The sequence below is a fragment of the Quercus suber genome, unplaced genomic scaffold, assembly GCF_002906115.3.
Source record: "Quercus suber isolate HL8 unplaced genomic scaffold, Cork oak 2.0 scaffold_583, whole genome shotgun sequence".
Lineage (NCBI taxonomy): Eukaryota > Viridiplantae > Streptophyta > Magnoliopsida > Fagales > Fagaceae > Quercus > Quercus suber.
Window position 1 is genome coordinate 383,652 of NW_027070028.1, and position 27,940 is coordinate 411,591.

A 27,940-nucleotide genomic window follows, 5' to 3' on the forward strand; every position below is an offset into this window, starting at 1 on the left:
TAAAAGGTAGATTTAGCCCGATACTCAACAGCTGCTCGATAGATAACCTATCTATCAAGATTTATGAAAATCAGTTTTTTAGATCTGATTTCACATCAATCTGTGTATACATGTTTGAGCTTTCTTTTCTCACAACCCTAAATATATATAAGGATTATTTTAAGGGCAGTAAAAGGTTGCGCAAGTGTGAGGTAAAGTTTTGTTTATGCAAACTGTGACCGAAGATAGAATTTGCCCCAGTTCATCTTTCTTTTGAAGAAGCTGCTGCGTTTGTATGCCATTGGGTTTTGTAACCAAGGAGCTTTGTGATCTTCATCGTGTTGATGAATTGAAGAACTTTGCAGCCAACATCATTCTCAAGTTGGTGAGTGAGTCACGTACTGAGATCCGCGTATCGATTAGTTAGTCATGTATTGGAAGCTATGCATTGAAAAGAAGAGATTGTCACTACAGAATAAGTTCAATTGGGTATTGGGTTAAAGGTTCAACTGTAAATTGGTATAAGGTACTAGAATTCCTTTACTTGTAACCGCTTGTTATGATAATAGTGAATTCTCGAGAGTGGTGACTTTAAAGTCACTCGTTGGGGTTTTTGGCCTGGAGGTTTTCTCCATTTGTAAACAAATCACTTTGTCGACTTTATTTTTTGCTGTATATTAACTTAGTTGGTAATTTGTTTGTGTTACCACACATTTTGCATGTTAATTGAATTAATTAGTTAACTTGGTTAAATCAATTGACTAATTTATCACAATGGATCAATACATTCTTGACCTATCAAATGTCATAATTTCATTTATCACTTTTCAAAACTAATAATGTCAATTCTATTAGGTGATGCGTGCGCATGTTACAATGATAATGGAGATCACTTCATGATATTTTCTTTAGAATTGACCTTTGTATTTTAGTGCATTTTTGTCTTAAAGTTTAAGAACTAGTCATAATTAATCATCACAATCATTTAGTCCTAGATTTCAAGAATTCTTCTTGTCTTTTGAAATTTTTTGTGACTTAATCTTTCAATCGATGGTTTGATTTTAGCACTGAAAAATCAAAATGTTGTTTGAAATTAAGTTTTTGTTCATCTAACAACTCAAATAACATTTTTACCACATTATTTTATTTTTGATTCATGAACCGACCTTCAGTTATAAAATGGGGTGTTCACATTGGATCAAACACGAATTGTCAGCTAAAGAACCCTACGCGAGTTCAACCTGATTTATTAACCAACCCATGTCTAACTTGATTAATTAAACCATCCCAAATCCACTAGGCTCATCAACCTTCAGAAGCCCAACATTCAGATCACCCAGTTTAGAGCAAACTTAACTCATGCTTTAGCCTTGTATTAAAAACTAAAACTAAACTAAACACTTCGTTAGTGTAAAAAAGCCACTTTATAACATTTTAGCATTTAACAACTAAAAAAGCCATTTTATAACATTTAACACATCACTTTACAATACATCCAATATCAATTTTTTTTTTTTACCACTTCATTTAAATATATATATATATATTTTAAATTCTTCCCCTCTCTCTCTGTCTCTGTCTCTCTCCCTTTGTCTCTCTTTCTCTTCATTAATTGAAGTGGTAATAATTTTTTTTTTTAATAAAGATTTCAGCTACAGTAGAATGTCAAAGATGACATTCTACTGTAGCAAAAATGTTAAAACTTTTAAGTATAGCACCCTTAATGTAGTGTGTGTTTTTTAGAATCGGATGTTAAAAAATAGCATATTTAGCATTTGAAACCTTTGACGAGAATGATCTTAGGGAGACATCAAGATTATCTTTAATATGTTATATTGAGACACCATTCAATCTAAAACTTTAAGCTTATGAATTTGGAAAAAGTTGTATTATATTTGAATATTGATTGTACCCCCATCCAAACTCTATTTGTAAAAGGGATCACCATTATCCATCTTAATGATCTTGCCACCTTCTACTATCACTTATTAGGAAGATAATGTCTTGGAAAAATTTCACGTGAAGCCTTAATATATTAGAACATTACTTATCTCAAGAACTTAATTTTATGGTTCGAGTTCAATTATGCAAAGTATTTTTCTAAGTTTCTTTACTTTGCCTCAATTGAAAATTTCACTCATATATGTATATCCCATATTTTTGTCACATTTATTAAGAAAAGTGAGTCTTTGTTGCATAGGATTTTGTTAAAACTAAAAACACACACACACTCTCTCTCTCTCTTCGGATACTTACTACTCTATTTTTTAATTAAGTAAAAATTGAAAGTATTCAACCCTAGATCTAATTTTACCGCTACTTACTACACCATGATTCTTGAGATTTTTCCCCTTCTATATTATGGGAAATAATTATACACTTTTTTTTTTTTTTTTTTTGGTTCCGACCAAAAAATTTGTTCTTTTGGAATTTGGGGATTTTATCCTATGGCCAAGAAAGCCATTGGTACATGACAAAAACATTTTAAAGGCATCTTGTTTAATATATTTACTTAGCACATTCTACTTTAATCCCATTAAAACTCTAAAGATCATATGATGTAGGTGAAAAGCCACAAAATAGAACACATCTTCTTTAAGATGATAGTCCTTGAATCTACAGAGAGAATTCTAGAATTCACTAAAAAAATAAAGGATAAAACTCTCTGAAATTTTATTAATGAGAAAACTGATTTGCGACTATAATACACTTAAATAGAGGGGGGGAAAAAAGAAAGAAAGAAAGAAAGAAAGAAAGAAAGAAGAAGAAGAAGAAGAAGAAGAGAAGAAGAAGTCTTAGGGTTACTATGAAGCTCTTAGAAAGCTAAAAATCACTCCTAGGGTAGTTAGAAAATCCTAACTCATGTTAAACAAGAAATTAGGCTAGAAAATAGGAAGATTAGCTAAATACTACAAAATTGAGAGTGTAAGGGCGAGGATTGGTTCAGAGGCCAATTGATTTGGACAATGACACAATAGGCCCACAACAATGAATTTGTTAAAGAGTGAGTTTGAAGTTGAATGTTTAGTGAGTCCAGTAAGAAACAATTTGGGTTAGCTTGAGCTAGGAGTGACTGTAAACAATGAGTTGAGAAAAAAAGTTCTCCTTGGTCGAGTCTGAGGATGGTTTGTTCTTGAATATATTCATACCCCAAATTCCAAAAGAACAAATTTTTTGGTCGGAACCAAAAAAAAAAAAAAAAAAAAGTGTATAATTATTTCCCATAATATAGAAGGGGAAAAATCTCAAGAATCATGGTGTAGTAAGTAGCGGTAAAATTAGATCTAGGGTTGAATACTTTCAATTTTTACTTAATTAAAAAATAGAGTAGTAAGTATCCGAAGAGAGAGAGAGAGTGTGTGTGTGTTTTTAGTTTTAACAAAATCCTATGCAACAAAGACTCACTTTTCTTAATAAATGTGACAAAAATATGGGATATACATATATGAGTGAAATTTTCAATTGAGGCAAAGTAAAGAAACTTAGAAAAATACTTTGCATAATTGAACTCGAACCATAAAATTAAGTTCTTGAGATAAGTAATGTTCTAATATATTAAGGCTTCACGTGAAATTTTTCCAAGACATTATCTTCCTAATAAGTGATAGTAGAAGGTGGCAAGATCATTAAGATGGATAATGGTGATCCCTTTTACAAATAGAGTTTGGATGGGGGTACAATCAATATTCAAATATAATACAACTTTTTCCAAATTCATAAGCTTAAAGTTTTAGATTGAATGGTGTCTCAATATAACATATTAAAGATAATCTTGATGTCTCCCTAAGATCATTCTCGTCAAAGGTTTCAAATGCTAAATATGCTATTTTTTAACATCCGATTCTAAAAAACACACACTACATTAAGGGTGCTATACTTAAAAGTTTTAACATTTTTGCTACAGTAGAATGTCATCTTTGACATTCTACTGTAGCTGAAATCTTTATTAAAAAAAAAAATTATTACCACTTCAATTAATGAAGAGAAAGAGAGACAAAGGGAGAGAGACAGAGACAGAGAGAGAGGGGAAGAATTTAAAATATATATATATATTTAAATGAAGTGGTAAAAAAAAAAAATTGATATTGGATGTATTGTAAAGTGATGTGTTAAATGTTATAAAATGGCTTTTTTAGTTGTTAAATGCTAAAATGTTATAAAGTGGCTTTTTTACACTAACGAAGTGTTTAGTTTAGTTTTAGTTTTTAATACAAGGCTAAAGCATGAGTTAAGTTTGCTCTAAACTGGGTGATCTGAATGTTGGGCTTCTGAAGGTTGATGAGCCTAGTGGATTTGGGATGGTTTAATTAATCAAGTTAGACATGGGTTGGTTAATAAATCAGGTTGAACTCGCGTAGGGTTCTTTAGCTGACAATTCGTGTTTGATCCAATGTGAACACCCCATTTTATAACTGAAGGTCGGTTCATGAATCAAAAATAAAATAATGTGGTAAAAATGTTATTTGAGTTGTTAGATGAACAAAAACTTAATTTCAAACAACATTTTGATTTTTCAGTGCTAAAATCAAACCATCGATTGAAAGATTAAGTCACAAAAAATTTCAAAAGACAAGAAGAATTCTTGAAATCTAGGACTAAATGATTGTGATGATTAATTATGACTAGTTCTTAAACTTTAAGACAAAAATGCACTAAAATACAAAGGTCAATTCTAAAGAAAATATCATGAAGTGATCTCCATTATCATTGTAACATGCGCACGCATCACCTAATAGAATTGACATTATTAGTTTTGAAAAGTGATAAATGAAATTATGACATTTGATAGGTCAAGAATGTATTGATCCATTGTGATAAATTAGTCAATTGATTTAACCAAGTTAACTAATTAATTCAATTAACATGCAAAATGTGTGGTAACACAAACAAATTACCAACTAAGTTAATATACAGCAAAAAATAAAGTCGACAAAGTGATTTGTTTACAAATGGAGAAAACCTCCAGGCCAAAAACCCCAACGAGTGACTTTAAAGTCACCACTCTCGAGAATTCACTATTATCATAACAAGCGGTTACAAGTAAAGGAATTCTAGTACCTTATACCAATTTACAGTTGAACCTTTAACCCAATACCCAATTGAACTTATTCTGTAGTGACAATCTCTTCTTTTCAATGCATAGCTTCCAATACATGACTAACTAATCGATACGCGGATCTCAGTACGTGACTCACTCACCAACTTGAGAATGATGTTGGCTGCAAAGTTCTTCAATTCATCAACACGATGAAGATCACAAAGCTCCTTGGTTACAAAACCCAATGGCATACAAACGCAGCAGCTTCTTCAAAAGAAAGATGAACTGGGGCAAATTCTATCTTCGGTCACAGTTTGCATAAACAAAACTTTACCTCACACTTGCGCAACCTTTTACTGCCCTTAAAATAATCCTTATATATATTTAGGGTTGTGAGAAAAGAAAGCTCAAACATGTATACACAGATTGATGTGAAATCAGATCTAAAAAACTGATTTTCATAAATCTTGATAGATAGGTTATCTATCGAGCAGCTGTTGAGTATCGGGCTAAATCTACCTTTTAGACCCCAATAGATGCTATCTGTCGACCTAGTTATCGAGCTTTAAAATCCAGCACTTCTTCACTTGTTTCTTGGACAGACTTGCATGAATTTAACACGTAGACTTGAACTCTTGTTCCTTAAAGTATTAAACACATTCTAGATTTACCCAATTACAAGTAAAGTGTGTTTTTTCAAAGGATTAGCCAATTTTGAATGACATATGTTCCTAACATGATTCACATATGTCCTAACAACATCCACAAGGGAGTTTAGGTTTTCATGATGAAGTCTTAAGTCAAAACATCACGTGAGATTTTCTTACGTTAAAATCATGTTCATGCAGAGTTAAAATAAATAAATGCATCATTGTATATTGAATAAATTAAAGGTTACTTAATTTCATATTTTGATCTAACCTTGAGTTTGCTCATGATAAATGAATCTTTTTTTTTCTATCATTCATGTCACTTGTGTTGTTCCCATGACATGTGACGGTATCAACACTTTTCTCTTATTATTCTTTTTGTGCTGTAATTGTATATGGGTAAATTATCAACGGCAATTACGTAGAGGGAGACCTATTTTTGGATTTGATAGAGAAAGTTCCTAATACCTTTTTACCTTGTAATTTAGCCTTCGGGTTAAGGATGTAAAATAAAGCTTTATGTTTGAAATATTGTCCTCTTTAGATTTTGACAAAGTCAAAAGCCATGTAGTTTTTTTGTTTTCTTTAGGTTGTAACCTAAGATCAAAGCCTTGTAACCTTTTATATATATATATATAGAGAGAGAGAGAGAGAGAGAGAGAGAGAGAGAGAGAAATTAATGAATTATTTTGCAATTCAATAAAATTTTAAAAAAAAAATCTTAATTCTTTTTTCGCTAAAACTAAATTAAGTTGTGACTTCATGTATATCCTTTAATCTAAGATGGAGTATAACAATAGTTGAGTTCCTATTATGAGACTTGCTATTACGGGACACTTATATCATATGATACCACCAGTAGCTAAGCTTGGAATATTTGCTATCCAAGACTATTTTGTTCTCGTGGCTAAAAAAATTTTAAAAGAAAAAATTGTTCTTTTTTTTGGTGAAACGGAACCGACTATTTTGTTCATATATGATATGTTTATATTTGAATGGATTACAGAATTGTGGTAGTAATACGATACAGGCCAGTGGACATGGGCTGGATAGCAAGTGTCCCAAGAACAGTAGAACTTTCAATTGAAATCCAAAGACATGGTACCTCCTTGGAATGTATGTGGCAATGTGACCCCAGAATGTTCACGGCGAAACAAAAGAAACAAATATAGGCACTATAACGGCTCTTAAGTCTTAACCTTCCATTCCCATTAAGCAACTCAGATTTGTTAAGAGTTGAAACTAATAGTCTGCTTCACATAAATAAGAATGAAAATCTAGCTGCCCGTCAAATACCAAGGCATGAGGACCAACAGGTCTGGTCACAAGATATTGACGATGAAGTGCTTCTGGACAAGGCATAATTTTAGGACATCAGTCATTTCCGGATTTTATTGGTTGATTGCTAGCACATTGGATAGTCAAGAAGAAATGACATTCTTAATCGCCTGAACAAGGAACTTACAGTTTCGAAATTATGTATAAAAAAAATACATCTTTGTTTCTTTTTATTATTTCATATAAAGAAAGTACAAATAAATATGAAATAAATGCTCAGCCAAGGGCTAGCACAGTTTAAAACGAGAGAGAGAGAGAGAGAGAGAGAGAGAGAGAGAGAGAGAGAGAGAGAGAGAGAGAGAGAGAGAGAGAGAGAGAGAGAGAGAGAGAGAGAGAGAGAGAGAGAGAGATTACATTACACAAGCTAACCCCCACTGCAGATATGGACAATGTTAAAAATATACACTAGACATCTGACCTAACCATTGCCATATGCTTGAAAGACAGGGGCGTAGCCAGGAATTTCTACATGGGGGAGCCGGATTATACATTCATATGTTAGCCGTTATTTTATAAATATATTATATATATATATATGTGGGGGGAAAAAGCCCAAAGCTACTTGATGGGCCCGGAACCCCCTGTTAAGGACTATTGTATTTCCGAGGATCAATAGGTGGTTGGGGCGGCCCATCTAAAGCAGCAAGCCCAGAAGTAGAGGGGGAGTGTCGTCCGAAGAGGTCACCACTGGTCCGAAGACATCTTGCTCCTCGGCTATGAAGAGCCTTGATCAAACGAACGTGTGGAAGGTACGACTAATCTTCCTAACAATCCCAACGGTAATGATAGGTCCTGGGTGGATCCGGAGATGATCAGAACTAAAAAATATCTAAAGGAAAAGCTGCTACCACTGCATTTAATGCACTGCAACAGCTTTTCTAGCCGCATTTATGTGGAAAAGACCCCTGAACAGTGTAACCTCGGCTACTGCCACTCACAAAGAACTAAAGTAGGCACATGACGTGACATGCACTTGAGTAGGTACGCAGATGAGGAACAAGTGGACGATGGAGATGATAGGAGAGGATGCTCTATAAAGAAGAAGGGTCCCTGATAATGGAGGACCGGAAAAAAAAGAGAGAAAAGCTCTACTGTAGTTCTGAATGTTGTAATCACTGTTCACTCAATAAAACACATCTTCGGACATTCATTCATGGAGTTGTTTGAGCATTATTTCATGTTATCCTCACTGCAAGTAATCTAGCCCACCACTGTCTACTTCGTAACTAGCCCAGCTCTTTTGCCCACTCTCTATAAATTCATTGTTCTAGGTTCGTTGGGCCTTTAACCCATATCCTTTGGGCTTGGGCTACAAAAACAGACCCTACAATATATATATATATATATAAATTATTTATTTTGCTATAAAAATGTACAAAATATTTTAATGAAGAATTTTGAATCTCTCATCAAAGTTATGCTTGAAAATGATCTTTCATTGAATAAAATCATCCATTATCATCTCCTTAATCTTTAATAAAATGGTTAAAAAATTAATCTATAAAAAATCATATAATTTTACGTTAATTAATAATCCCTCTAATGTATGGCTTTCACTTCCTATATTTAACTATTCCTTTAAGCACAGCAAAAAAAATTTATCTTTAGTCTTAATCAACCATAACAGACAATTGAATATTTAAGCAGATAAAATATATATTTTTAATACTATGTATAGCATACGTATTTATTAAAATCATTATACATAATTTGAGAAGATTCTATTGTAAAAGGGAAATTTTAGAAAAATATATATTTTCTCTCTGCAACAAACCCAAATTATCTTCTATAAAAGTTCAACCTAAAAGAAAACAGATCAATTTTGAAAAAAAAAAAAAAAAAAAAGATATATGATGATGATGATGAGAGAAAATTATATCCAATTTAAAAGAAAAAAAAAATTATGATGATGATGAAGAGAAGTAAAGGGTGAAGTTTAAAGATTAAAAAGAAGAAGAACAACCAAAAAAAAAAAAAAAAACTCACTAAAGCCCAATACACGTTTTCAGCGAGTTTTTTTTCTTTGCCACTCATGATCATGGGTTTTCAGTGGACTTTTAGTGTGTTGTTGCATGGGCTATTAAGAAGAAAAAAAAAAAAAAGTTTGGTGTTGGATAGTCCACTTTTTCACAGTTGCACACATAGGTTAGACAAAAGTTAAAAAGTAAGAAACCCAAGTGACATTTAGGCGGAATTTAAACTATTTAAATGTAAAATCCATACTTTGGGGGGGGCCACTTAATATATTTTGGAGGGGCCAATTATTTTTTTTTTTTTTTTTGAGAAAGGAGGGGCCAATTATTAAGTTTTAAGACCCCAACTATTTTTTCAGGCCATATTATAGAAATATTTTGAACTTTTGGGGGGGCCATGGCCCCCCCACCCACCAACGTGCCTCCGCCCCTGTTGAAAGATGATTTCTTCACTCGAATGCATGTGGGGATCAATTTTGCTAACTTTAGACTAAAATTCTGGTACATACAGCTGAAAAACATGGACAACCAGGTCATTTCTTGCCCAACTTACTCTCTAACAGTTGTAAAGGTTTTCTACCTATCCTACATTATCAGCTAAAAGCTTGGATTTGTGCTAAAACACGAGCTTATTTAGACCCCTAATAAAAAAATGACAGCTTAATTGCTTTTACTCTATCTTATTTAAATGCGGAATGAGAGTAAATAAAGCGTAATCACTAGATCTACTCTAGTGCATACACATGAACAATAAACAATAAAAGTAAAGCACAAGATAACATCAAGATGTGTTATCGAAGAGGAAACCAACGAATTCGGCGAAAAACCTCTCCATGACCCTCTAAGTCGAAATTGATCCACTAGTGAATAAGTTGGAGTACACGAATAATAAAAAAAACCCTCCAAGCCTAATCTACCCAATGTGCTTGAATCCTCTAAGCCCCTGCTACCAATGGATTTCTCAAAGTCTTGTCTTCACTAGATTTTCGGATCCCACAATACACCCAATTGCATCCGTCAAGCCTCACCGGCTCCTTTTGGCAAATCCTCAAATTTTCCCAAGTTTCAAAACACTTTCTACACTCTAAATAGGTATGAGTTGTGCTTGGATACAAATCTCCTCTTAAGTTATGACAATGGGAGAGGGAATGAGAAGATGCTAGAATGATTTCTCACTAAGGATGAGCAACTCTCTCCCTCTAAAAGATGGGTGTATTGTGTTGTAGAAAACCTATCTAGGAGCTTTCTCTCTGAATAGTCTCTTTTACTTTTGTGGGTAATAAGGGTATATATAGTATGGGTGAAGAGTAAGAAAGTCACACTTAAAATCTTTCAGACAGAATGTTTCGCGGTTATTTCGCAAGATGGCCTGTCTCATGAAGCACTCGCGAAATGCAGCCTAGCACTTGACTCTTCAGCTTTCAGCATGTGCTTCTTACTTGCCATTTTCACAGGAACCTTTACTCGCGAGCTACTGGCGAGCTAGTCGCGAAACTGCACTAATCTTCATTTAATGCTCGATTCTTTACCAACTTAATACAAAACCCAATACAATAAAATCCCACAAAATACAAGGAACAAAATTAAAGCAATTATAACATTTTTTATCGTGGAATAAAGCTAACATAAAATATAGTTGTAAATCACCACTTTACATCAACAAAACAATCAATCTAACAACTTATCATGGCAATTCTAATGAGTAATGAACACATTCAGTGACATGTTATACTAGGACTAAGCGGTAGAGGGGCATATGTAATTATGCCCGTAGCTTGCTTCACAATTGAACTTTGCGATGTGATAAAATGCAATTTTATTAAGTGATGAATGTGTGTGATCACTGGATAACAGATCTTTTTCTTTTGATAAAAGCCTTTTGAGTTGTGGTTGGGCTGTGAAAGTAGCATAAACAATACAATTATGCTAGGTTTTGTCACAAAAGTGATTTTTAATGAAAGCAGCAAAAGATAGCAGCACATTGAAAACTTCGAGAACAAATGGCTAGCCAGATGACGTACACACCTGAACTAAAATCATGAAACTTCTAAGGGATCAACAAGGTCTTCATTGAATTCACCAAATATATTTGGACATTCATCCCATTTGCCCTGCTGCCGAGCTTCCCACTATCCACCAACATAGTGAAAGGGTCCATTATCACCTTCTTCTTTCTGGAACCATCTGGGCTTCCACCCGTTTTCTTGCATTTTCCTTGACTGTAAAATGAGGAGTAAGATGAATCACCAATAAAAAAGATAAAAAAACGATGCTTTGATGAATATGGACAAAATCTAAACCAGGTCCTGCCTGCCTAAGTAAAGTTAGAGATAGGCTTTACGATTCTTCAAATTTAAAAATCTCTATATTTTTCTTTTTCCCGCAAAAAAAAAAAAAAAAAACACCACAAAGAGAACTGAACACAAACAAACAAAACAGAAAAACAGATCAGAGAAGTACAACAAGACAACAAGAATCAATAGAGTTGGGGGAATCAGAATGTAGAACTTCTTGGGGGACATATGAGAGCCCAGAAAACCTGAGAATTTCATGTCACTTGTTACAAGACTCATTTCAATTGACACTGATAATAATTGGACACACTATTCACTATTAATTCAGTCTATTGTGGCACTTGCAAGACAACATATGACTACATATATATATTGAGGGTAAATGACAAATAACTCCATGTGATTAGGACCATTATTAGTTTACCCTCCTGACTTTTTGAATGTCACATTTTACCTCCCTGTACCTTGGACTAAATTGTAAAGTCATATTTTCCATACAAATTGACGGAAAATGACAAGAAAATGACCATTCAGCATTCCCGTCTCATGATCTAATCTTAGTAGAAGCCAACAATAAACAAATTGTTACCTAATTTTCTACGGAAACCATGATACAATACTTTCCAAATTCCTTATGCTTCCAGCTTTAAATAAATTAAAAGCTACAGCATAAATCCATATCAAAATGATTGTGCATACACAGATTTTTGTCCACAACTGCTAAAGTTTCATAGAACATATATTGCAAACAGCAGCTGGCATCTGATAAAAAGCTATTATAAACAGAAATCAGAACCAGAGACATTCTATGATGAGTCCAGATATAAAGCTAGAGACAGTCATGTCAGCGTAACTGAGGCTTTCTTTATCAATTCATCAAAAAAAAAAAAATGATTACATTCTAGAATGAAGACTTGGTTTCTAGAAAGATGCATCACAAATATATCTGACCATAGCATGGACTTTAGACGTACATACTATTAAGTATAGCAAACATAATATTTATATAAGCTGATGACAGTGTAGCTTACATGAACCTATTATGGGAGACTTAAACTGAAATTAAGAAAACCCTGGTACAAAACCAAGTTTAATAAGCAAGATCAGCAAATCATATCATTAGGTAGGCTGGCAGGTGCCATTAAGAGCAAAAGCCTACCCAACCTGTGGCTGACATTTGTCAATCCCACTTTGAGAAGAGCAATGCTTTGGACAGATTTTTTCACAACTTGCTAAAGTGACAAGGTGTGATTGGTGTAACATCACTCTCATATAGGTCTACCGTTAACATTACTTTTATTATTCACCAATCAAAACATGCCACATCAGCAATCTGAACATTTTTTGCCTTCCAAGTGTAAAAATCAAACAAGAAAAAGGAACACACAATTTAGCAAATGAAGCTAAGATGTGTTTGCATGAGTGTTCATGAGAAAGAGGTACTAAGCATACCATTCTTTGCCTCTTTTCCAGCCGCTGTTTCTCCACATTCACCTTCTCATATTCGCCATTTTCCAAATGTCGTTGATCTGATCGAAGCCTCGAGTCCATGGGTGGGAGCTTCTCCTTAATCCGTGATCAAATACCCGGGATCAGACACAACTAAATAAAACAATTAGAGATGCATAAGAGGGAAATGAAAATGCTGAGAAAATTGATTTACATCATGTCTACCTGCAGTCTTGGTGTCAGCTCATTTAGTGTGATTGCAAACGAAGTTAAGTTGTACCGAGTGAGATTAGGAGGCGGCTTACTCCTTTTCCATAGCAAGGATGCATCAGAAGAAGTACAATCCTTGGGCTTGCCACTCCCATCATTATTAACATAATACATGCTATCATCCCACTTCCCAAATAATGTGGCAACCTTTTTTCCCACAACATCTTCAACAAATCCATTTACCTGTGTAGATGTAGGATACAATTAAATAAATCTGCAAACCATGTCAGCAAATAACAATTAAATTATACAAATAGGTTCTATCAAGAATAGTGATATAGCATGTAGCCCATGCAGATATACAGTGATCAAAAAGTAAATGGAATTTAAAAGTTTCTATAACTTTTCCAGATATTTCGGTCAAGATGCAAGCATGTGAATGGAATTCTCTACAAATAGAACGCAGTACTAACCTGGCGAGGATTTCAGTCAAGAATAGACTGTTCTTTAAACTTGAGTTTGCATGAATATTCGCAATTACCATGTATATGCATTGTCCCATGGTGACCACAATAAACTTTACCGAGGATAAGATTATAAATAGTTGTAGTGACCTAAGAATAGCATGATCATGTTTTAGAGTATCAACGAAGTACCAATAGAAAAGAAAAGGACAAGATCAAGACGACTGAGCAGTCAATATTTTGCACAAACGTAATCGCACAACAATGCACACCTTGCTCCACTGGAAAATTTCACCATCATCAAACTCTAAGGTCAGAACTCCAACAGGGTCAAGCTGAATTGACCGCCCCCAAAATTTTGTGCGGAGGTTGCTGTCACACCACAATTTCCACCCTCTGCCTTCCAGCGGCAGGCAATGTGTGCTGGATGGTGACTGACCTGTTGCAATCAACATGATATCAAATTACTTTGGATTGAAGATTACATTTAATTGATTGATTATGATTACTGTATTTATTCAAAATGAACACTAGCGAAAGTGATTAAAAGACTGAAGAACATACATTGCCATACAGCAGCATCACATATTCTTCATGTGTAATTAAGCCTCCTCATATAGATTAAGTTCTTAAAAACCATCACATTTCAATTTATTTCTTTCTTTCACTATTCTCATGAAACACAAACATAATCTTCAAAATTCCTAGAGAAAAAAATCATGGAATTTTTCTTGTCATAAGGTCATAGCCATTGGACTGAAACTCAGGGAATCTAATATCCCCTCTGGCATCCAAATTCTTAAAAATGTGATTCCAATAAACCTGGATGCCTAAGAATGTAAGTATGTTTGGTTTGATTAAAAATATAAATAGGTTTCCACTAATGTAGGATCTCTGTGTTTGGTTTATTCCTATAAATCTTATAGGAATCATTTATTCTTCTTATAATATCTTTAGCCTTATAAAGACAATGTAAAAGTATTACTCATCAAATAAATAATAAGAAAAATAATATGAAACATGAATTAAGTCAAATCTTACATAAAAATAAAGATTATTAGTGTTAAGCTTCTTACATCCACAAAAAGATAAAGATTATTAGCTGCCCGACTTCAGGACAGATGCAGATACATACTCCAAATAATACCTAGCTGCTATTTAAAATTTTTTCCTCCTTGTATGTTCCCTTTATTTTAATTGAAATTTTTATTATTCATATGCTTCAGCTATTTTAAATCGATTATCGATTCAAGAGGAAGTCTGTTGGTTTATGCTTTTCACAAATGATTTACTTCTAGTGGATGAAAGGAAATTAGAAGTGGAGTTAATGTCAAGTTAGAAATTTCTCAAGGCACTCAAAAATCTAAAGGCTTTCAATTAAGTAAGACACATTACATGGAATGTAAGTTTAGTAAAAGTAGAAATAGAGAAAAGGGGATGATATTACTCAACGGTCAAAAGATACTAAAGAGTGAGATGTTTTGATATCTTGGATCAATAATTAATAAAATTGGAGAGACAGAAGGTCATGTTTTTCTTAGGATACAAGCAGGGTGGATGAAAGGGAGAAGCACTTCAAGAGTATCATGTGATCATAGAATACCTATTAAGTTAAAGGAAAATTTCAATAAGAATGTTATAAGACAAGATATGCTCTATGGTACAAAATGTTAGGTAATCAAGAATAAACATATTCAAAAAATGAGTGTAACTGAACTGAGAACGTTTAGATGAATAAGTGAAAAAAATATGGAGATATATGATTAGAAATGAGAAAATCCGCTTAAATATAGGGGTGGCCCCTATTGATGAAAATATGAGAGAGATAACTTGAGATAGTTTGGTCATATTCAAAAGAGAGAGATTAACACACCAGTAAGAAAGAGTGAGTTAATTTAAGTTAAAGGAACAAAAAATAGTTAGAGAATGAATATATATATATATATACACACGCACATATATATATATATATATATATTAGTAGTAGTAGTAATAGAAAAAAAGGACATGTCAATTAAAGAAGTAACAAAAAGTATGACTTTAGAAATAATAGAATGGAAGAAAATAATACATGTAATCGACCTTAACTAAGCTATTGATGATAGATAGCCAACCCAAAACAACAAAAAAAACAAAAACAAAAATTATATATATATATACACACACACGCTTCAACCATTTTGATTGTAAAAAAGAATCAAGATTTTGTAGAACACACGATGCAGAAATACACAAGTCTCTCCTCAGTTGCAAAACTTTTGAAAACTTGTTAACAAAAAATTATAAATAACTAAGGTGATATCTATTGCAAAATACAAAACTAAAATCTGGACTAAAGAATGTGTACTGACGTAATTGCATAAACCTCATTTTTTTTTTTTTATAAAAATAAATTTATTAAAAAGAGACTACTACATAAAAAAATAAAAAATAAAAAACCTAAACAAGATTGTGAAGCCTCTTTTCCAATATAAGTAATTAGATGAATCATGCAAAACTAAGTAAAATAATAATAATACTAATGAGAGGTGCCTAGCATTTAACTAATTGGATAAGTTTCAGCTAAATGAAAAGACACATATCTTCTGTCATAACTACCATTCAAGTAGTATAAAGATCTAACTGTAAAAACCTAGTACATATAAGAATATATCATAAGCAACTAGAATTCAAATATCTTACAACACACAAAAAAAAAAAAAAAAAAAAAAAGAGGAAAATGAGATGTGCTTCTTACTTACCGTCAACTCTGCAAAAGAATGTAATTTTGAGGGCAAACACCTAATGTCTTCCATATCTCATCCTGTAAAATAGAATTAACTTAATCACAAAATCATACAAAAATCCAACCCCAGCTCCCAAAGAATAATGCAAAAACCAATCAGGATAGATTGGATTGTAAAGTTGTGATTTTCAACTACTTTGTGTTGACTTTAATTCCGTGCCAAATTTGATTGTAATTTTTTCAATCATTTATGTATGTGGGATTAATTATAAGGGATGAGTGTGAGAGATCGGTGAAGAATCAAGCTTCGAAAGTTGAATAAGTGGATTTCGCAACTGGCTCGCGACGGTCTTGCGAGAAGCAATCCGCGAAAAGAACCACATGTAGAGCACATGACTGAAAGATGAAAAGTTGTGCTAGACTGGATTTTTCACGACTGTCTCGCGGGTAAGGCCAACCCGCGAAGGACCCACAAAATTCTTTGTTAGGCAAAAAGTTAGGTTTTGCTTTACTAAGTCTTTACCCACGCTATATATACCCCTATTATCTACATGTTTTTAATGATAGGGATTTATTTTAAATCTTACAACAACATAACAATTCAAATAATTTTTTGACTTATTCTATAAAAAAAAAATTAATTTTTTAATTTTTTGAGGGAATGTTTTAATTTTTAATTTCATTATTTTTCTATTGAGTTTTCATTTCTTTATTATTATCTATATATATAATTGAAACTTTTAAAACTCCCACAAATTTCCATATCGGCACATTATTAAAAAAAAAAAAAAAAAAAACGTAAGAACAGTTTTCTAAAACCCGATGCTTTGCCCTTTCTCTTTCACGATACTCTGCCTCCCGCTGCTCTGCCTCTCCCTTACACAATGCTTTGCCATCTCTTCCCAAAAAAAGCCTTTCTCATCCGATCCCCCTCTATATCACAAGCCCAACACAACCCAAGACAGTACATATGAGCACAAACCCAAACCCAAACCAAAACCAAAATAATTCCCCATCTCCCTCTTCGTCATCTTCCTCCTCATCCCATAAATTTCTTCAAACACAATACACACCCAACACAAACAAACCCAAAGTCAAGCCATTGTAGTGTAATGGAAACCCAAAGACATAGACACGGTGAGAAAGCTTCGAAAAGCAAACCCACATAGCCATGGAAGCGGACGGGTCATCGAAGAAGAAGATAGCAACGCAGACTCTAAGCCCAAAAAAGACACCCAATCCCTTTAGCTTTTCGAATCCGACCACGGAATGGTTCACTGACCAATCTCTTTTGTATGGCGTGGAGCTCAAACCCCATATCGAGACCGCTGATCGGAGACATTGAAGAAGTCGTGGTTGATCTGTGCTAAATCTGGGTTTGGAGAAGCTGGGTTTAGTGGATCTGGATTTTAGATTTTGTATGAATATGGGATTTGGCCTTTTCAGCCATGAATCAGAGAGAAAAGATTAATGAGAGAGAGATAAGTTTAGAGATGAAATGAAGGAAAACAAGATAAAAGAAAAATGTATGAAGGAAAAACAAGATAAAAGAAAAGTATTTTTAAGGAAAGAAATTCGTGGACTTGGCTTTTGTTTGTCAACTAAGCACTGAGTTGGCTGGTGAAATTAAGGCACGACAGTATTTCATTTGAAACTATAGCGATTGTTTGTGGACTTTTGTACTACATGGAGCTCAAAATAATAAGAAATAAGCTACGCCCAGGAAATTAGTGGAAAAAGTCTAGCAACTATAGTTAGTTATGGAAGCTTGGTATGGTTTGCAGAATGTCGAGAATAAAATTCAAGTTTTGGTGTGGCAGCCTTCTCAATGGAGTTCGGCAATGTGGGCTTGGAGAGGATTCTATATGTTGGAGATTGAGCAGGAGTCACAATTCTGAGATGAAAGTTACTTGTGTTATGCAATTATATAGTAGAAGTTTTCTTGGAGAAATAATTGAGCTAGTGAAATAATAAATTTAATGATGATAATAATTGAGCCCAATGTGATGTAAGATGTGTAGTGATGATACTAATAAATTTAGTAATTGAATGTTAAGTATTGACTATAGGACAGGGAATTTTGAGATTGTAATCCTAACGTGCAACATTCATTTTTTGTGATGAGAGTTAGATATCTATTAGTATTACATTAGATATTTATTTGCTTCTTAAATATATCAAATATGACTCTCACTTTCACAAAACGTAAGGTATCATATTCACAAAACTTCACGTAAGACTTTCTTTATTTGTGAAAAAATTTCAAATCTATTCCATGGGTTTGTCTTAGGTTTTAAAGTTGTTTAGCATTGTCATAAGCAAGGGAGTCAATACTATACCGAAGGCTGTACCGGTTTGGCCAGCAGTACGATATATTTCAGATATCGGTCAATACCGATGTACCGTTTTGGGTTTACCGCTATTTTTTATATTTATAAATAATATATATATATATATATGTATGTATGTGTGTGTATTATAATAAATATAAAAGTTTAGCATAAAACATGTGTGTGTGTGTATTATAATAAATATAAAAGTTTAGCATAAAACATTTCCTCAATTCAGAACTAATTATTCATGGTTTTAGACTTTAGTATCAATTAAAATCTTCAATTCAGGAACTAATTATTCATCGCTAGGTTTAGATTTTATTGCTTATTAAAAAATATATGTAAAACAGTTCTCTGATTATCTCACCAAAGCTTTGTTCGGCTCGGTTCTAACCCAGGAAAATCGGTTTGAGGAAGTCCATAAACCATGTCTAGGCAGGATTTGGATATGTCATAGAAATCATTGTGATCTTGAGTTTTGGGCAATATCAGCCGGTACCGGGCATACTGGCCTGTATAGAAAAAAGCTTTTTTTTTTTTTTTTTTTTTTTTTTTTTAAGTTTTATCATTTTTGAATTTTTGTTAAGGTAGAATGGTAACTTATTTGTATTAACTTATTAGTATTATTTGTTTTCTTAGTATGCAATGGTTACTTTTAAGCTTTCTATTTTTTATATTGTGTTTTTTTTTCTCTTTTAATTGATACTAAAGTCTAAAACCATGAATAATTAGTTCTGAATTGAGGAAATGTTTTATGCTAAACTTTTATATTTATTATAATACACACACATACATACATATATATATATATATATATATTATTTATAAATATAAAAAATAGCGGTAAACCCAAAACGGTACATCGGTATTAATCGGTATCCGAAATATATCGTACCACTGGCCAAACCGGTATAGCCTCCGGTACAGACTGTACGGTATTGACTCCCTTGTTTCAAACATCATCTCACAAAAACTTTCTAAAAAAAATAAATCTACTAATGCAAAACTATCGAAAGGAAATAATATAATTTAGAAAAGGGTAATAATATCTCCGAGTGTTCCTTTCAAGTTTCAACATTCATTAATTACAAAGTAAACGAGTGCTTTCAATATGACATCTAGCTAGCATGCTTTCTTTATAACCTATCCTTTAATTTTATTTAATCAAATATGATGTAGCTAGCGTAAATTAATCATAGGCTTTAACTCTATAACCTTCCTGCAACGCCCGTTGCGCCGTTAGAGTTGGACGCCACTGGTTTTGCATATGTATGAGTAGTTTTTTTTTTTTTTTGGAAATGTGCATATGTATGAGTTTAATTCATATATTCATTCTNCCCCCCCCCCCCACCCCCCAATTTTTATGAGGAAATAGTTATCTCGATTGTTTTTTAGTCTAATAAGATTCTCCCTTCCCCTTAATCCCACCCAAACTAGACTCAATTAAGCTTAACCCCGATTAATTTGGTTCAGCAACATGGATTTTTTTTTATGCCACTAAACCCTTTTTTGGGAGTGTAAGTGATGAGGGGTGGATAGCATTATGTCTTATGAGGAATGAATCAACCTCTATAACAAAAAATTGGGGGTAAGACTGCCTACCAATCACCTCCTAAATCCTGAAAAGTTGTTTTTGAAGCTGTCCAAATAAGGGTGCTACAAGAACACATTACGTTCTTCAGTATAGTTGCTTCTCTTTAATTTTTTTTTTAGAAACTCCTAAATGTTCCATGCACTCATTGTTCCATAAGAAGACTTGTATGAATTCCTTGACTTTAAGTAAGCAAATTGTGAATTTTTAAGTATTTATCGCCTTTTTGGTTTAGGGGCACACTCCTTACTCTTCAGATTTTTCTTTTCTCCTCGTTGCACATCCTTTAGCCATAGGTTTTGTACTAAGCCCCCCTTGGGGTTTCTAATTAGCCTACAAAAAAGCAACTAGGAAAATTGGAGGAAATATTAATGGTTGTGCTTTCTTGCATCCTTCATACTAATTGCATTTGTCTTCACCTACCAACCTGAAAACAAGTAGTGCTCTTATTTCACAGATATCTTTTCTTTTTTATGTTGATTATGCAATATTAATTTTGAAGGGCACAATAGAGTTGGGGAAAGCACAACAATATCAATGCTTGTTGGCCTTCTTACTCCTACTTCAGGGGATGCCACGATTTTTGCGAAGAATAATATAACGGACATGGTAAGTTGCCTGTTTTCAGATTATTTGTCTATACCTTTCTCCCTTCATTCTATTTGATGATTTCCTATGCATAAAAATATTTGCCCGCAGGGCCATGGTTACTGGCAGAGTGGTTGGATGTACTTGCATTTTTTATTTTTTTCCTTTTTGAATGGGGAAAATTACCCAAATTCGTTGTAAAATCAGAATGTTATTATTATTAGAGGCATAGCTTGTGGGACATTTCCGAAGATTAGACACCAATTATTCCCATGCTTTAGTCGTTTGGATACTTGTAAGCAGCTAACTGTATGTTCATGAGTTATGTGTATGTTTAGTATTATTTCTTCATTGATATGTACTTCATACACTATGTTTGAGCATGTATCTTTAAATTATAAAAGTAGAATGTAAAAAAAGGAAAAAAAAAAATCTTGCACATATATATATATATATAGCTGCAATGCTCTACACCCTTTATTTTTCCCAAAACAATATAGTTGTTTCTATGCCCAAGATCATAGCAAGGAAATATGGGAATCCATTTTGGATCAATATTACCGTCTTACTGGATACCCAATTCTATGACCAGGTCAGATCTGATTGCAGTAAGTATACCACTTGTGCATGTTTATATTGTTCATTTAAATACGGTTCATGCTTTATTCTCTTGTATATATATATATATATATATATATTTTTTTTTTTCATTGAATTGGTTAATACTGCTGAATTTTCCAACGTTAGCTATCTGGCATGCTCAATTTTCTTCTCATGATGTGTTTGTTGACTCTTGAAGTACTGTGGTGCCTACACTATGTTAATCTTAAGTGTTCACAATTTAAAACAGTCACTAACCAATCTATCCTGATTGGTTTTTGCATTATTGATTGGAAGCTGGGGTTTGTCTTCTTGTATGATTTTGCGATTAATTTGAATTTGTTTTACAGGATGAGATACGGAAGGCATTAGGTGTTTGCCCTCAAAATGACATTCTTTTGCAGAGTTAACTGTAAGTAAGAAGCACATTTCATTCTCCTTTTTTTGTGTAGTAAGATATTTGAATTCTAGTTGTTTATGATATATTCTTTTATATGTACTAGGTTTTCACGGTTAGATCCTTATTCTACTTGAATGGTAGTTATGACAGAAGATGTGTCTTTTCATTTAGTTGGAGCTCATCTAGTTAGTTAAATGCTAGGCACTTATCATTAGTATTATTATTATTTTACCCAGTTTTACATGATTCATCTAATTACTTATTTTGGAAAAGAGGATTCACAATCTTGTTTTAGGCTTTTATTTATTTATTTATTTTTATGAAGTAATCTTCTTTTGATAAATTTATTTTTATAAAAAAAAAAAAAAAAAGAGGTTTATGCAATTACGTCAGTTCACACTCTTTAGTCTAGATTTAGTTTTGTATTTTGCAATAGATATCGCCTTTAGTATTTCTAATTTTAACAAGTTGTCCGAAGTTGTGCAACAAAGGAGAGACTTGTGTATTTCCACATTGGCTGTTCTACAAAATCTTGGTTCTCTTTTACAATTAGAATGGTTGAAGCATGTATAACAACAATGGCTGAAGCATGTGCGTGTGTGTGTATATATATTTAATTTTTTTGTTTTGGGTTGGCTATCTATCCTTTATAGCTTAGTTAGGGTCGGCCACATGTATTCTTTTCCTTCATTTTATTATATCTGAAGTCATACTTTCTGTTACTTATTTAATTGACATGTTCTTTTTTACTACTACTATTGCTACTAATATATATATATATATATATCATTATCTAACTATTTTTCGTTCCTTTAACTTGAATTAACCCACTCTTTCTTACTTGTGCTAATCGCTCTCTTTTGAATATGGCCAAACTATCTCAAGTTATCTTTCTCTCATATTTTCATCTATAGGGGCCACCCTATATTTAAGCAGATTTTCTCATTTCTAATCATATATTTCCATGTTTTTTCACTTACTTATCTAAACATTATTGTTGTCCTCAGCAGATAATATAATTGTTCAATAGATTTTTTTTTTTTTTTTTTTTTGAATTTGTTGAGGAACATCAATTTCTTATTTGGTTATTCCTTTTAAATAGAGGTTGATTTGGAAGTTATTGGGCAACCACATGGCTTCTTCCTTTAGATAGTGCAGTTTCCGTCCTTAATTTGCTCAAAAGAATCTCTATCAAACTAACATTTAGAGAGATGTTATGCGGCTGGATTTCCTTTAGTGCAGAATATGCTGCTACAACTAGATTGCTTTTGATATATTGGAGATAGATCCTTCAAGCCTTTTTCTATCACCTGTATGCCATGTAGAAAGGTTACTGATATTCTAATCCTCATATTTATCCGAGCTGTACAACTTTGGTTGAACTCAGTGTTCTTAACAGCATGCTTAAGCTCAAGCTCGAAGCCCCAAGGCTCTAGTGCTTTTTGCCCCAAAAGTTAGGATCATTCAAAGAAGCACGCTTTAGGCGCGCTTTTTCAAAAAGCTCGAAGAGCGCTTTTTGGAGCCTTTTTATATTTTTCAAAAAAATAAACCAAAACTTGACATTATTGACATAATCCATTGATTTTGCATATTTTTAGTGTAACTTACTTATCGAAAAAATATATTTTGAGTAGAACTTGTCATAAAACCCAACCCACACCTCCCAGATCTTCTCTATTTTTATTTTTTCTCCTTGAAACAGTAACCCACCTAGCTCCTTGGTACCAATTACCATGTCGCAATGTCCTCATATTCTTAGCTCATTCATGAAAAAAAAAAAAAAAAAAAAAGCATGATATAATATATGTGGTAATTGTTTAGTTACTTTAGTGGTTGATGTTTAACATAGCAGACTAATTCTTATAGAGTTATAGTCATTAAGTGATTAAATTATTAACTAATATTACTAATTAGTCATAGGGCATTATGGATATAGGAGATTTAAGAAAGGATATTACATGGAAGTACTCATATCTAGCTTATCCCAAAAAATAAAATGACTTGACTTGCAATTTTTGTGTTAAAATTGCAAAAGTAGGCATATCTAAATGTTATATGAATTACATAAAAAAATTTATTTCAATTTTTATAATAATTTTATCATTTGGTTGTTACATTTCTCATTAATAATAATTTTTTATTTTTTAAAATTATTTTTTATTTTTAATACTTCCTTTCCCTTTACCGGGTAAGGTGACAAAGTGCATGGAGAAATTACAGAGAGATTTTTTGTGGAATGGGATTGGTGGTGAACCTAAAATACATTTAGTTAAATGGGCTAAGGTCTGTAAGCTTTTGCAGGTTGGGGGGTTGGGTATAAGACATTTGGGAAGTTTTAATTCTGCCTTGCTAGGAAAATGGTTGTGGAAATATGACATGGAGACTGATGCTTTATGGAGAAGGGTTATAGAGGCAAAATATGGGAATAGTTGGGGTGGTTGGTGTACGAAAAAAGTGACAAGTCCTTATGGGGTCAGCCTGTGGAGATACATTCAAAGTGGCTGGTTGAACTTCTCTAAACGCCTTGTATATGATGTGGGGGATGGTACGAGAGTGAAATTTTAGAAGCATGTGTGGTATGGGGATTGTACTTTCCAAGAGGCCTTTCCAGAACTCTATTGTCTGAGTAGGTCAAAGGATTCCTCGGTGGCTGAAGTTATGGGTTGGTTTGCTAGGAGGATTCATTGGAATGTGCAATTTCGTCGTCCACCACAAGATTGGGAAGAAGAAGCTTTTGATTGGCAAAATTTGCCAAATAGTATATTTCCCAAAAAAATTTAGGCACGTGGCATGTGTTTAAAGTTATTTAGTAAAGTAGACTGTTTTTGAAAATCGACTTTGGCAAAATCGACTTTAGGCTGAAGAACGAACACTATAGTGGCGTTTTTTTTGTGCCTATAGCAGCATTTATAGAAAACGCCACTATAGGGTACCTATAGCGGCGTTTTCACAAACGCCACTAAAAAAAATGCCACTATAGTGTGCATTTTCCAGCCCAAAGTCGATTTTCAAAAACAGTCTACCTTCCTAAATAACTTTGAACGCATGCCACGTGCCTAATTTTTTTTGGAAAATATACTGTTTGGCAAATTTTGCCCTTTTGATTGGTTAATGGGGCTGGTTTATTCTTCAACAGTGCGGGGGTTTGGTCTAGATAAGGCTTGTTGAAAGCCTGCAAGGAATAGAGGTTTTGAGGTTAGAGGATATTATAACTCCTTTTACCCTCCTACTCTTGTTTCCTTCCCATGGAGAATGATATGGCAAATGAAGGTTCCTCCACGGGTAGCTTTTTTTTCTTGGTCTGCTTCCTTAGGTAAGATCTTAACAACAGACAATCTTCGTAAAAGACGTGTGCTAATGCTTGACTGGTGCTATATGTGTAAGAGATGTGGGGAGTTGGTGGATCACCTTCTACTTCATTGCCCCATAGCTTGGGAGTTGTGGTCTTTGGTTTCCTACTTGTTTGGTATTTAATGGGTTATGCCCCATACTGTTCTTGAGCCATTTGAGGCTTGGCAAGGAAATTTTGCACAACATCGTCACATTGATGTGTGGAGATTAGTGCCTCATTGCTTGATATGGTGCATTTGGCGTGAAAGAAATGCTAGGAACTTTGAGGGTTGTAAACGTTCTTTGCTAGAGATTAGGTCTTTTTTCTTACACACTCTCTTTGAATGGAGTGTGGTCTTTTCTCATTTTTCTTGCTCTTCTTTTTATTCTTTTCTTGATCGTTGTACTTTTATTTTCTGTTTGTGCCCCCATAGTACATCCCCAATGTACTCAGCTTGGCACTTTTTCTATTATTAATAATATTCTTACGTTACTTATCAAAAACATTTTAAAAGCGTGTGCAAGTATGTGTGTGTTTTCGTGTGTGCAAAATCATACATATGTATGTTGTTTTTAACCATGCAAAGGCTGTTTCAGTGATTTAAAGGCTAGGTAAGTATTTGGAGTATGTATCTGCGTCTGTCCTGAAGTCGGGCAACTAATAATATTTATCTTTTTGTGGATGTAAGAAGCTTAACACTGCGTTGCCAAATTTCCTCATTTGCATCAGTATTTCTCTCCCTTACAAGAGCCTTGACATTAAATACATCGGAAGAGTTGATGCCACTGGTGTTAGTATTGTTTCTTTAAAATACTGTGAGCTCCTTTAGTAGACAAAATCACTCCCACTTAGCAATAAGGAAATATCGAAAGGAATGACATCTCTTTGGCTGATAGTTTGCTTGCTTCTTGGTTTTCAATCTCCTCAAGCAGTGTAGTGGGGTTGTCTATTTATCCATTTCTGGACTTCAATTGGGAACAGATTTGATTTGCTGTCAATTTTTTTCATCTTCAATATTTTCTCCTTTGGGTGGTGAAACTTGCTCAGTTGGAGGAGGTTAATTGGTGTTAGAAGCCAAGAGCGATTGAAGGAAGGGAGCAACAATATAAGTATTTTCCTTTGATTGGCTAATTTGCCTAGAAATGTTAATTTTATTGGGGAGATAGAGATTGATAGGCTACTAGAGTGTACATTCATTTGAACTACGTGTGAGGAAAGAAGTGGTTTGCTTCTGTAGAAGCCCATGCATGGTATACGTTCAAGGAAAACCCAAAGTGGAGAGATTGCATATGTCAGCAATTGATGAAGACAATGGCAGATGGATGGAAAGACCATTTGAAAGTGAAGAAATATTTGGAGCACTCCTGGACATTGACCTTGATAAGGTTCTGGGGCTGGATTGTTTTGCGTTGGCTTTTTAAAAATTTCTGGGGTATTGAGGAAGAAGACCTTATGCTGGTTATTTTTTAGGAATTTTATAATTATTGCAGGTTTGAGAAATTCATCAATGCCACATTTATAATGTTGATTACTAAGAAAGGTGAGTTGTGAATACAATGCCTCGCAGAAATTCAGACTATCTGTGTAAGATTATGGCAGAGGTATTTGCTAACCATATATAGTTTGGAGTATCTGTTGTATTTGGATTTATCGTGGGACAGATGGACTATAATTTGGTGAGTAACAGAATACCTCTGAATTTGAATGTCCTTAGTGATTTATATGAGGAAGTAGTTATCATGATTCTTCTCTAAATTCTATTGCCAATGATGGTTTCCCCACCGCACCCCCCCCCCCCCAATGATGGTTTCCCCCCCCCCCCCCCCCCCCCCCCCAACCTTCTGTATTTTTAGGAGGAAATAGTTATCTTAACTGTTTTTGAATCTAATAAGATCCCCCCTTCTCCTTAATCCCACCCAGACTAGACTCAATTAAGCTTAACCCCAATTAATTGGGTTCAGCAAAATGGATCCTTTTATGCCACTGAACCCTTTTTTGGGAGGGTAAGGCTGGAGGAAAAGGGTGGATTGAATTACATCTTAAGAGTAATTCCATTCGAGAATTGTACATGTAGTCTTCTCCAATAAAATATTTCTTTGCATATCAAAAAGAAAAAGTTGTAAGATCACCTTTTTGCCATATTTCCTAATAAAATAAATTGTCATAAAGTTTTCACCGTCCCATGGTAATATTTTCTGCAGTTTGCAATTTCATTTGGGATCATTACAGCCTGCACCATGGATAGCCTTTTTAAATATAGTGATAAGTCAGTGATGTTTATATACTCATGGTGTCACTTTTTAATCTCCAAATTCTTCGCACGAGCCAAAACAGCCGTGGCAGTTGGAACCTTATCCTTTTTGGGTGCCCATTTTCCTTATTACACAGTCAATGACCCATCTATCCCTATATAAGTAACTCAATCACTAACTTTATTATTATCTGTTTCCTTTGGAATATTAAAATGCTGATGGAATTCATTTGTTTCCTCTTTCAGGATATTAAAGGTCCTTACCTCTTTGCTATCTCCTACAGACTCCCCTCTAGGGTCAATTAACTTTGCTGACTTTGAGCGTGCCCATGTTGGACTTTGGTGGAGCAACATATGGTGGGTACGTTCTGTGTGTCAGGATTTGCACTGTCTTTTTTTATTTCCTGGATGTATGTGTCTCTTAACATTTCGAGCACTGATAATGAATGGGAGTTGCGGAGATTTTATTCTTTCTATGAGCATGTCTCTGCCAGGATTCCTAGTGGGGAGGGTGAGGATATCTTGATTTGGCAGTTGAATCACAGTGGTGTTTTTGATGTGCAATCCTTTTATATTGCTCTATTGAAAGCCCCTTCTGTTTCTTTCCCTTGGCAGAGCATTTGGTGTGTAAAGGTACTTAAAAGGGTATCTTTCTTTTTATGGACTGCTGCTAGGGGTGGGATTCTTACTATAGATAACCTTGTTAAGAAGAACTTGCCCCTTGTT

At 33.8% G+C, this 27,940-nt stretch overlaps 1 long non-coding RNA gene and 1 pseudogene across 1 annotated transcript; one reads left to right on the plus strand and one right to left on the minus strand.

Moving 5' to 3' along the window:
• Window positions 1-9,348: 9,348 nt before the first annotated feature.
• Window positions 9,349-16,190, minus strand: LOC112040002 (oxysterol-binding protein-related protein 2A-like; annotated as a pseudogene).
• Window positions 16,191-20,571: 4,381 nt separating this feature from the next.
• Window positions 20,572-27,794, plus strand: LOC136063833 (uncharacterized). Its single transcript, XR_010625481.1, has 3 exons — window positions 20,572-20,653; window positions 21,583-21,644; window positions 27,461-27,794. It is a non-coding gene; the product is annotated as an uncharacterized LOC136063833 (long non-coding RNA).
• The last annotated feature ends 146 nt before the right edge of the window (window positions 27,795-27,940 follow it).